Genomic DNA, 12,042 nt, shown 5'->3' with positions numbered 1-12,042 from the left:
CATCATATTCCCTGCAGCTGTGGGTACGGGTGTTTGTAAACGAATCTATGTGGGTGCACACGTGCTCCTAATGTCTGAGCCATCTCTCTCGCACCAAAGAAACACTTTAAAGGTTAAAATAATATCTAGACCAAAATGAAAATAATTGGAGGAAACTGCCTTGGTAAGAATCGCTAATGAGGAGAGAACACAAATGTTGAAATAGCCAAAACCACACCGGCCTCAAGTTTTGAGCTGGGTAGCCAACAAAATAATTAAACTAGGGTTATATGCTATTTTGGAAGACATGAGACACAAAAAGATCAAATTTCTTTTCTCTTTCTTTCTTTTGTTATTTTGCTTTGTAATTTTGTTGTTGTTTTATTCTTTGAGACAAGGTTTTTCTGTGTAGCACTGACTTTCTGACTTTTGTATATCAGGCTGGCCTCAAGCTTGAAAAAGTAGCTACTTTGCTTCCAAAGTGCTACAACTAAAGGTAAGTGCCACTTCTGTCCAGAAAGATCACATTTCTGTGGCAGACATATTTGAAAGCACAGATCATGGTGTGTCTCTTTGAAGGATGGCTTAATAAATGTTTATCTAAAAGTGTAGGAATTTATTGCCTCACAAAATTTCAATTTAAAATTCTAGTAGGGCACTCCATGGGCATCCGGTGTTTCCTATATGAGTGCTGGTTAACATGATGGCTCCCTTCCTCCCAGTCTCCCAGCTTTCCAGTCTGAGGTATGAGGACACATACCTCAATGACAATGGGAAAGAGTCATTGGGAAAAGCACAGATATCCAGAACTGGTAGAAGAAAACAGTCACCTGTTACAAAGCTACTATGTGCTCTCTTGTTCTCTTGTCTTCTTGCTCCTGTTCTATCCTCTCACCCCTTCCCCCTCTCCCCATTCACCTCCCCCCCTCTCTACATTCTCATGGTCAGCCTTTCTCTCTTCTCTCTCTCTCTCTCTATCTCTGCCTCTCTCTCCCTTTCTTTGCCTCTACTCTCAACTCCACTCCCCATGCCCTGAATAAACCCTATTCTACAACAAAACAAAACAAAACAAAAAAACAAGGCTTCTATGTGATCAATGGACTGTTTGGCACTCATAGGTGAGGTAAGTCTGGAAAGAGAACTCTTAGGAGAGATGTGGTGGGAGGCAGGCTTCCGTAGGCTAATGATGATGAACAGCAGTATGGGAGTTGGTATAACAATAGAATGATGGAGATTTTGTATAAAACATTGTAGGTCATGGAAAGGAAGTGGCTGAGAAGACAGAAAACCAGGCACTAAACGACGGCAGCAAGCTACATTGGATCTTTGAAGATACAGCAAATCCTGGTGCTGTGTAAAGTCACAGCTGCTAGCACATATTTGTGTTGGTGATTATTGATAAAGACACTGGTCACACTTCAAGTAATCCAAAAATAACTGATGAGACAGAAAGTTAACTTCCATTTCCAGTGTTCTTTAAGGGTTTCCTTGTACGAGCCGTTTCCCTGGGGTTGCTCCTCAAAGAGATTGTTCACTTCATCCCCTCTTGAACATGATTTCTTCCAAAGACGTCAGTGTGCCACCAGGATTAGGACACCGTTGGGGAGCGGTGATGACCAACCCTACCTTGTATTTCATTTTATCGCTGTCCTGTTATCCATGTATTATAAAGCAGAATGTCAGGACAAAGTCTCCACTCTCACTGATATTTTTAATTTTTCAGATTCAGAAATACCTAAATAAATAATTTAAACTGATAATTTTTTTACAATATCCTATGTAGTTTATTCCATGGAAGAATTTATGTAATTTCTTTTGAATTATTTTATTTGTCAGTAGAAAGAATAAAAGATAATCTGAATGACTCATAGCTTTCGGTTGAGTTATTACATAGGACTAGAGTAAAACATATGTCACAAACTGTCTTACTCATATGTTTCAGTGGCAAAATACTTAACAAATGCAAATTAAGTCAGGTTTATTTTGACTTTGAGTTCAGGGGTGCTGTTGTGGTACTGCGGTAGGAAGGTCATGGCAGCAGTAATGTGAGGTAGCCAGTCGCATCACATCTGTCGTCAGGAAGGAGAGCAATAAATGCTCAGGTTCAACTGGCTTTTTCCTTCTTCCTACAGTCTAGGATCCCAGCCTGCAGAATGATCTTGCCCATGTACAAGGTGGATCTCCCTGCTTGATCATTTAAGCTTACCTAGATAATCCCTCACAACCATCCTTTCAAGAAAGCACCTGATTAAAAAAATAAAAAAGATTTATTTATTTCATGTATGTGGGTGCACGGTTGCTGTCTTCAGACACAACAGAAGAGGGCATTGGATGCCCAGTACAGATGGTTGTGGGCCACCATGTGGTTGCTGGGAATTTAACTCGGGACCTCTGGAAGAGCAGTCAATACTCTTAACCACTGAGCCATCTCTTCAGCCCACACCTGATCTTTAAAATCACCTTAAACTCGATGCTCCTTATTGTGCTCTCTTTTCTCATGGGGGGGGGGGAGACCAGGGGAGGTCCAAAGTGAAGTACATGAAGTAAGAGCCTTACATGAGAAAGGATCTGTTAGAGTAAATGAATCAGTCTTGAGTGGGCATTTAGAAATGCTGTGTATACCACTATATAATTTTCTTTTTGTCACCTTCTCAAAATATCTGCAATAAATAACAATGAATTTTTTATGAAGTTACAGGAATGTTTCTTTTGGACACTGTACTAAAACTATCTTGAAGACAATCCATTTTTCTTCCAGTTTTTGTGAGTGAGTCAGAAAACTTGGCCAAATGTTATGTCCAATTGTAGCATGTCATATATTGACTATTGGGATAATCTGCTCTGAAAACTCAAGTATAGCACATCATTATTTGTTTTTTTTAAACCACTATAACTTGGGATGACATAGTTGTTCCTCTTAACAAAAGGGAGGGATGGTTTTCTATAAATTACATTTAAAGTCTTTCCATGTAACATTTATAAATTTTTAGAAAAGCAGTTAGCAATGTGGCCACATTCTGAACTCACCTAAAAGTTGCATTTATTTATAATATATTTGCACCAATTTTTTATTAATCAATATTAGAATTTTAAAAAAAGCCTGAGTGATTGCTCAGTTCATACTTGCAGGTATGCAAATCTGAATTCAATACTAAGACAACATATACATAAAAAGAAAGAAGGGAGGGAGGGAGGAAGCAAGGGAGAGGAGGGAGAGAGGGAGGAAGAGAGGGGGAAGGAGGGAAGGAGAGAGGGAGGGATAGAGGGAAGGTGGAAGGGAAGAAGGGAAGGAATGGAATGGAAGGAAGGAATGAAGGGAGGGAGGGAGGGAGGGATAGAGGGAAGGTGGAAGGTAGGAAGGAAGGAATGGAAGGGAAGGAAGAGGAGGAAAGGAAGGAAGGGAAAGAAAGGAAAGGAAGGAAAAAAGGAAGGAAGAAAGGGAGGGAAGGAGGGAGGGAAGGAAGGAGGGATGGAGGGAGGGAAGAAGGAAGGAAAGGGAAGGGAAGAAGGAAGGAAGGGAGAGAAGGAAAGAATGAACAAATGAACTGCCTGGTGACATGTGCCTATGCTCTCAGCACTGGAGAGGAAGAAACTAGGGAAACCTTAGGTCTCTCTGGCCAGACAGCCTAGCCTAAATACTGTGAACTCCATGCTGATGAGAGATCCTGTACCAAAAAGCTAATCGGACATGTGTTAAGTCACATCCCCTGAGCTTAGCTTCTGGCTTCCACACGATCATGCATGTACACCTGTGTACATGTATGAACACACAAAAAGACACAGAAAGAAATCCAAAAAAAATGTATCATCAACTGAGAGCCAAAACCTGCCCTCTCTAAGCCTCTTTATGGTTGCCATGAAGAATTACACTCATAGACTAATGAGTTCTAAAACCTGTGCTCCTACAAGAGTTTTGCTTATAGGAAAATATGCTGCTGTTAAGTTATTTAATTTCTTTTAAATCTGGAGCTGAGGAGATGGCAGTCAGTGAAGTGTCACACGAGCCTGAGGACCTGAGTTGTCATCCCTCCCATGCACATAAAGGTTCAGGTGCTATGGCACACATCGTAAATACGGTGCTGGAGAAAAGAACTGCAATTCACCAGCAAGCCATCTCAGCTTTAGGCTGAGTGAGAAACCATGCCTCAAACTATGGCTTTCAACCCAAGCATGGCAGCATACACTTGTAATGCCAGCAGTTAAGAGGCAGAGGCAGGTGAATTTCTGATTTTTAAAGCCAGCCTGGCTTGTATAATAAGTTCAGGATGAGCCAGGACTACATAGTGAGACTCTCATCTCAGAAAAAGAAAATAGAAAAAGAAAAAGGGGACAGAGATGATTAAGAAAGACACCTGGACTTGACCTTTGAATTCTACATACAAGAATACCCATAAACACACACACACACACACATACACACACACACACACACACACATGCACACACACACACACACACACACACACACACACACACACGCATGCACGCACACACACCAGATACGCTCAGGAGAGCCAGCAAACAAAAAAAAAAATCTGAAATCTCAATTCTCTGAAGCCTTAATAAATGGTAATTAAGTATTTTTTTTGAGGCGTTAACCTGTGCCTGCTGCAGATCTGTGTGCTGTACACATTGTCTCCATTTTAACTTCTTTACCAGGTTAACTCAGTTCTACCCTATTTTGTGAATGAAGAAAATTATTTCTCTGGGTGATGATATATACCTTGCCTAAGGTTGCAGACAGTAAAAGGACTGAGCCAGAAATGTGCACTGCTTCACCTACATGAAAATCATATTTTTAACTGATCCAGCGTGAATATTGATTTTTAAAAAAAATCCCCTTGAGGCAGGTCTATGATAGTGTGTAATAATGTCCATATCAAAACAACCTCATAGGAAGAACAACCAACCTGACATCCCAGAGATCCCAGGAACTAAACTACCTACCAAGGAGTACACATGGAGGGACCCATGGCTCCAGCCACATATGTATCAGAGGCCTTGTTGGGCATCAATGGGAGGAGAAGTCCTTGGTCCTATAAAGGCTAGATGTGCCAGTGTAGGGGAATTCAAAGGTGGGGAGGCAGGAGTGGGTGGGTGGGCATTCGAACACTCTCATAGAAGCAGGGGAAGGGGGGATCTGATAGGGGGTTTCATGGGGGTGGGGACAGGAAAGGGGATAATATTTGAAATGTAAATAAAGAAAATATCCAATTAAAAAAAGAAAAAAATAATGATATTTGACAAGGCCACAACCAATATTAAACTATAATATATTCATTAATTTTAAAATCTTATGCCATGCTGGTTACCGATGTAACTAATGCCTCTTTGTTCACTTCATGCTTTTGGCCTGTTCTGTGAAAGTGGATCTGGACACCGTGGTTTTTCTTTGCCCTAGCACTGTGGTTCTCTTGGTAGAGGGCATTGAGGAGACAAAGCCGGAAAAGGAGTATATGGACTAATTTCTGAACTCAATTCCCTCCGGTTTTGGCAGAGAATAGTGTTTGAAGTTAGGCATCTTGACGTTGGGCCTACTCCTTATCCACTCGGCTGCCATTTCTAGTTCCTTTTATCTGGCAGAGGTGAGAACAGGAGGTGTACAGACACACCATTCTCCCGACACACACATACACTTCCCTTTGAAAGAAATTACATCAGTTTTCTATGTCCATCTAACACCTAGAGGTTCATTTCATCCTTCCTCTTTATATTTGTAAGTAATATCTCAAGCATGAAACCAACTTAGCTTCAACTTTCTTCAACACATTTGCTTATTTTGTTTAATTTATTTAATCCCTTCACCCTGAAGTTACTAACACAAGACAACATTCACTAGGTCTTGCTTCCACCATGCTAAGCAAGGTTAAGGGCTCTTACAGCTTTGGGCAGTAATCCCAGCTGCTGGGCACCTTGACATCTCCATCTGCCTTCCATAGTCTACAAACTCTGATTACCAGGTTACATAAAGAAGTGCACATGGGCTCCTCCAGAGCACAGGGGTCAGCAGCCTAGCTTACCTTCCTCAGGACTAATTGAATATCTCTGACAAGGGGCTTTCCTATGGACAGCTTTCCTCAGCATTCTGGACAGTGGGTATCTAGAAAATCCACCAGCATGAAGTGGACTTCATTCAAGCTCTGCCATTCATTCATTCATTCATTCAGGCTTTGAGGACATCGGTACAGGGGGAAAGCTCCTGAACAGAACACCAATAGCTTATGCTCTAAGATCAAGAATTGACAAATGGGACCTCATAAAATTACAAAGTTTCTGTAAAGCAAAGGACACCATCAAAAGGACAAATTGGCAACCAACAAATTGGGAAAAGATCTTCACCAACCCTACATCAGATAGAGGGCTAATATCCAATATATACAAAAAACTCAAGAAGTTAGACCCCAGAAAACCAAATAACCCTATTAAAAAATGGGGTACAGAGTTAAACAAAGAATTATCACCCAAAGAACTTCGGATGATGGAGAAACATCTTAAAAAATGCTCAACTTCACTAGTCATCAGGGAAATGCAAATCAAAACAACCCTGAGATTTCACCTTTCACCAGTCAGAATGGCTAAGATTAAAAACTCAGGAGAGGTGTTGGCAAGGATGTGGAGAAAGAGGAACACTCCTCCATTGCTGGTGGGGTTGCAAATTAGTACAACCACTCTGGAAAGCAGTCTGGCGGTTCCTCTGAAAACTGGGCACGTCACTTCCGAAAGATCCTGCTATACCACTCCTGGGCATATACCCAGAGGATTCCCTAGCATGTAATAAGGATATATGCTCCACTATGTTCATAGCAGCCCTATTTATAATAGCCAGAAGCTGGAAAGAACTCAGGTATCCCTCAACAGAAGAATGGAGGCAAAAAAATGTGGTATATATACACAATGGAGTACTATTCAGCCATTAGAAACAATGAATTCATGAAATTCTCAGGCTTTCTCTGAAATGAGACCAGAATTTCAGTTCTGGAGAAAGAAGACTGCCATAGAATCTCCCTTGAGTTCTACAACAGTAGCTGCTGACATCTGTTATTTATGTATTGTTTCAAGTTCTCACTACCTTTACTAGTAATTTCACACATCACCAGCTTCTAGCTAGCACAACTAAAAACACATTACACATAACTACTTTCAGTTTGTAACCACATGGTAACTCACTCTTGATTGAACTCTACACACAGAAAGGAATATGAATAGCTTAGTGTTATTAATTTTTAAATTGTAAATAATTAAAGTTAAGTGCCATAATTATAAATAATTTAAATTGAGGCTAAAATAATTTTGTGGAAGCATATTTTTCTATTATCTGAATTTTTATTAATAAGATATTTAATAAAAAGCAAATAGAAATGGAAACTAGCCCATAGATAGTGTCTAAACTTAAAATGTATTTAAATTAATAATTGTTTAAACTATTTAAACAAATCCAAATGTAACAAAGTTAGTATATACATACTATGATTATTATCTGACTTTGAAATTTAACATACATTTAAATGGATTTTTCTTCGGTCTATAAATATAATCTGAGTCACTATTTCACAAAGCCATGGAAATGTTTCAAACCAAATAGAGAGAAAAATATTAGTTGAGTTTAATTCCTTTCAGACAGTTGTGCCTAGGGAAATACATATTGGAATGCAAGAAAGTAAATTCTCATGTGTTTGAAGTGAAAAATTAATCATAAAGCAGCAAGCATGTTAAATTCCATAATACAGCAATTAGTAACTTTTAAAATCCATAAAGTTAAATCTGAGGCCATTGACATAGAGCAACTGTTGTTCAATCAATGAGTTTCTTCCCGTCAGCTACCATGACTGAGTGGCAAAGATGGAGGTCTATGTACTGAGGAGCCTGTGCCCATTGAAAACATATGACTCTTAAAACTTCTGTTTATACATAAAGTGTGACTTTGAGGATTGGAAAAAAAAACTATGTTAACAAAAGCTTTGTGAAGTTTAAGACCACCTTGTACTGTGACTTTCTAAGTTCTCATAAAATAAACTATGTCTTACTTTGTCATTACTTACAAGGAAGACCACCAAAGAAAATCCAAGGTGTGACTGCATGTGGTGATTCAATAAATAACCCCTTTTTAGGAGTCAACATTTAATATTGGCTTCAAAATGCATCCAAAAGCCACCCAGCCATACACATACAGCACAGGCTCCCCAACCTTTTTATTTAGACATTGAAGTCCTTAAAAAAATCATGAGGAAGTCGAGTATTAAATATGAGAATGCTGTTAAAATTAATTCAAGTCTAAGGGTGTTGGAAAAGGGCAGGTCTGGACACACCGTCTGTGCTCAGACTCTTTCTCAATGGAATCTTGGCTTGATACATACACTTTACATGATTCACTTAATTTTTCTGAGCCTTGGTTTTCTCATCTATAAAACAGAAGTAATAACTTGAACTGCACAGAGATCCATACAGTAAATCAAATATCAATGTAATGTGCTTCTCACCCAGTAAAGTAAATCTCCTTTCCCTTCCCTCTTTATCCTGGTTCCTGGAAACCAGCATCAGTTCAGATGTTCTGGCAAGCATTAGTAACTTAAAAAAAAAGTAGTGGTGGTGGCCTGAGGATATAGTTCAGCTGATAAAGTATTTTCCTAGAATGCAAGAAGCCCTGAGTTCAATGCCCAGTGCTGCAATGAAGGATCATGGCTCAATTTTTAATGCCAACAGCATGTGGAATGAGAAAATAAAAGGACCAGAAGCTCACAGGCTTCCTGGGCTACACAGAAGGTTGGAAGCAAGACCTGAAATGCATAATGCTCTGTCTCAGAAACAAACAATGACAAAGAAGAATTGGAAAGGAAGCTAATGTATGTGTTGGGAAGGTAGTAAATGGAGTGCAACTAAAAAGCAGAATGAACTTTTTTCTATTTTTAAACTATTTTTTATTTTTCATGCTTAACTTTCTAACATCAAATTGATTGACATTGAATAACAGTGTCAAAGAGAAAACCAAATATATTCTCTCTCATATGCTGAGGGTACAGTATTTCCAAGTAGCCATTTGGGGTTGGTGTGGAGGTATCAACAATTCCAACAGGCAAAGACATGTTTATGTGATAGAAGGGATTCTAATCATACAATGCTGTTTTTTCTTTTAAATCATGTGGCTGAATAGAGCCATGGTAGTTTCCTGGTAACCCTCCATCAAACTCAGACTTCCATGTTTGTCTTGTTATTTCCTCATGAAACATGCAACTCTGAAAATAGCTTATTTGAAAACAATGCCAAAGAGTAGCTAAATTTTTAATGCAAGCAAATGCTAAAATACCTTCCTTAGAGAACAACAAATAGTATGTGAGGGGGACAATTGAGTACACACATCCTGGACTAGATAACTTCAAGAACCAGAACACTGTCTTACAAACTCCACTGTGCCCAATATAAACATTGATATTACTCATGGGATACTAAGTAGGACATTTCCATGACTAAAGGGATTGTTTGTGCTGACTTTGCTACTTTTCACACTCAGCTTTCTTACATTGCTTTGGCTGACACTGAATAACAGTGTCAAGGGGAAATTATAACGATGCATACTTTGCCTTGTTCTTCTATACAAACTGTGTAATGCTCACATTCTGTTATCTACCTCCAGTTTCTGCTCGCTATGATCTAGAATCAGTGTGTGCACATTCTGTTTAGGAAGCAGAACTTATCTCCACTGCACTGCATTCTACATGTCTTGTGCTTGTCCAGTACAGATAATCTGGGCATAGCTAATTTCCATACTTCCTGCTCTGAGCCTTTATTGGTGTATTCAGGTTAGCATTCTTAACACAGTCTTGTATGTCTGTGCCTCTCAGTTAATTGTCCTGGGAGATGGACATTTTATAACTCTGCTCTTTTGTTTTTGGGTAAATATTTTTAAAACTGTGTTGCTCGGTAAAAATAAAATTATGGTTTTGTTCTGGAATACGAACAGAAAAGGAGCCTTTCAGTCATTAACATATGTAAGATTTATTATATAAACTTTTAGAACACAATTAGCTACGCAGTATGCAATGATGTACTCATGGAAGATATCAAATCCAATGTTATAAAATAGCCTGCAAATGTTAAGATATGTTGAGATACATCATTGCATGTGATACCTTCTGGAATCTATTTCTATGATACTTAGCATTTTTTAAAAAAGTTATAATCATTAATTAACTATATGTTCATGATTGGGGAAATAATAATACTTAGAAATTACCACATAGGTCAAATTTGTCCTCAGTTTTGACTAAAATCGCTATAATTGGCATCTCAACCAAAAGTCATGTTACATATTAACAATGGAATAAACACTTATTACAATTTTGGGAAAATATGCATGATAATAATACGTTTAAGGTCAACAAAGAGACAAGTAGAGTTTGTAAGAGCATACTTTATGTGTACACCAAATTAATCAAGATATATTTTTGTAAATGTAACCAAAAAGAACACAGGCTTTAATAACAAATTACGTGCATTCAAAATATTCGTTAAAGTCACACAAAAAATAAAGGTTGAAAACCATGGGAGAATTATACAGTAGCATAACAACACACAAGTAATATTTTTCCAGATACACAAGAAACTGGTAGCAACTCAGAATATGATACATGATTGGACTTTAACTTGTTATTTTGAGATAAGTTTATGTTTAAAGGGGGAAGGTAAATATTGAAAGCTAGTACAAGAAACTAACTTGTGAAACTACTTTCACTTAATTTTCAAAATGTTTTGGAAAATGTGTTTTATCATTTATTTCCTGAACATTTTGCTTTTAATTTCTCTTCATATATTTTTAAGAACAAATATGTTGGCCTATACAACCACAATTTGTCAATCAGACTCAGCAAGTATAACTATGATACAAGCTTTTCCCTGTTTCATTTCATCTATGGTCTGTCCATCAGCTACATCAACACCCTTCACATTTGTATGTGAAGATTTTTACTCTCCTTTATATGAAAACAATGCAAGTTTTACGATCCATGACATATATTATATAAGCTGAGTTCATTCTGACACAACCAATTCCAACTCAGGACCACAGGGTCTTTTTGATATCTCATTTCCAGTTCTGTTTCTTCCTTTTCAAAGAGAACCCTGATTTACCACACAGTCAGCAAATTACTAAAACCCTGCAACAAAAACAGTTTCAGAATCCCTACACTCACACAACTAAGAAAAGAAAGAAATCTACCAGATGAATTTAATATATAGAAGAAAATATTGTGATCAAATTAGTTGGGTTAGTTCTTTTACTGTTTTTGGTGTGGTTACACAATTTATTTAAAATTCAATTAGTTAGTTGAAATACTGTTGGTATTCTGTTTTTTCCAACCTTGTTGATATTAATCTGTTTTTAATATGTAGAAAATTAATGTGTTTCTAAATATCAAAACTCTTAAAAGGCACTCTCTCTCTCTTTGACCCTTACAGCTGTAGTAACTTTGGATTTTTTTTCATATTTTCTTAATCATTATTCCCTCACTGCAAAAATTACCTAATACTCCCAACTTACAGAAATAGGTCTCACTTTATCATTTCATTGGCCCTTGTGTATAACCAGTGGCTCTATTGCCTTTAGGCACAGCATCATGGGACAGAACCTTTCAACTGTTCTCTAGGTGAATGCCCAATTGACCTAAAAACTCCCTGAGACAGGCAAAGCAGGGTACAGCTTAGCAACCTGGACTCTACTTGATTTGGGTTATACACACCCAACTCTTCTAATAATGTAATTGGCACCCTCACTCCTTTACCTGCAAATACACACACACACACACACACACTGTGGTGGCTTGAATGAGAATATCCCCCCATGGGCTCACCTAGGTGTGTCACTGGGGGGATAGACTTTGAGGATTTTAAAAGTCCTGACTATTTCTAGTTGGTAGTAATCTCTGCCTCACCTTTGATTTAAATGTAAGCTCTCAGGTACTGCTTCAGCTGTTTCCCAACAAGTTGAGAATTGGTGCTAACCATCTATAATTGTGAGTTATGAAAAATAAAATCATTTTAAAAATATTTGTCTATTTATTACATATAAGTAAC

The sequence above is a fragment of the Apodemus sylvaticus genome, chromosome 23 (genome assembly GCF_947179515.1).
Source record: "Apodemus sylvaticus chromosome 23, mApoSyl1.1, whole genome shotgun sequence".
In the NCBI taxonomy this organism is placed as follows: Eukaryota; Metazoa; Chordata; class Mammalia; order Rodentia; family Muridae; genus Apodemus; species Apodemus sylvaticus.
Note: the sequence above shows the minus strand (reverse complement) of the source record.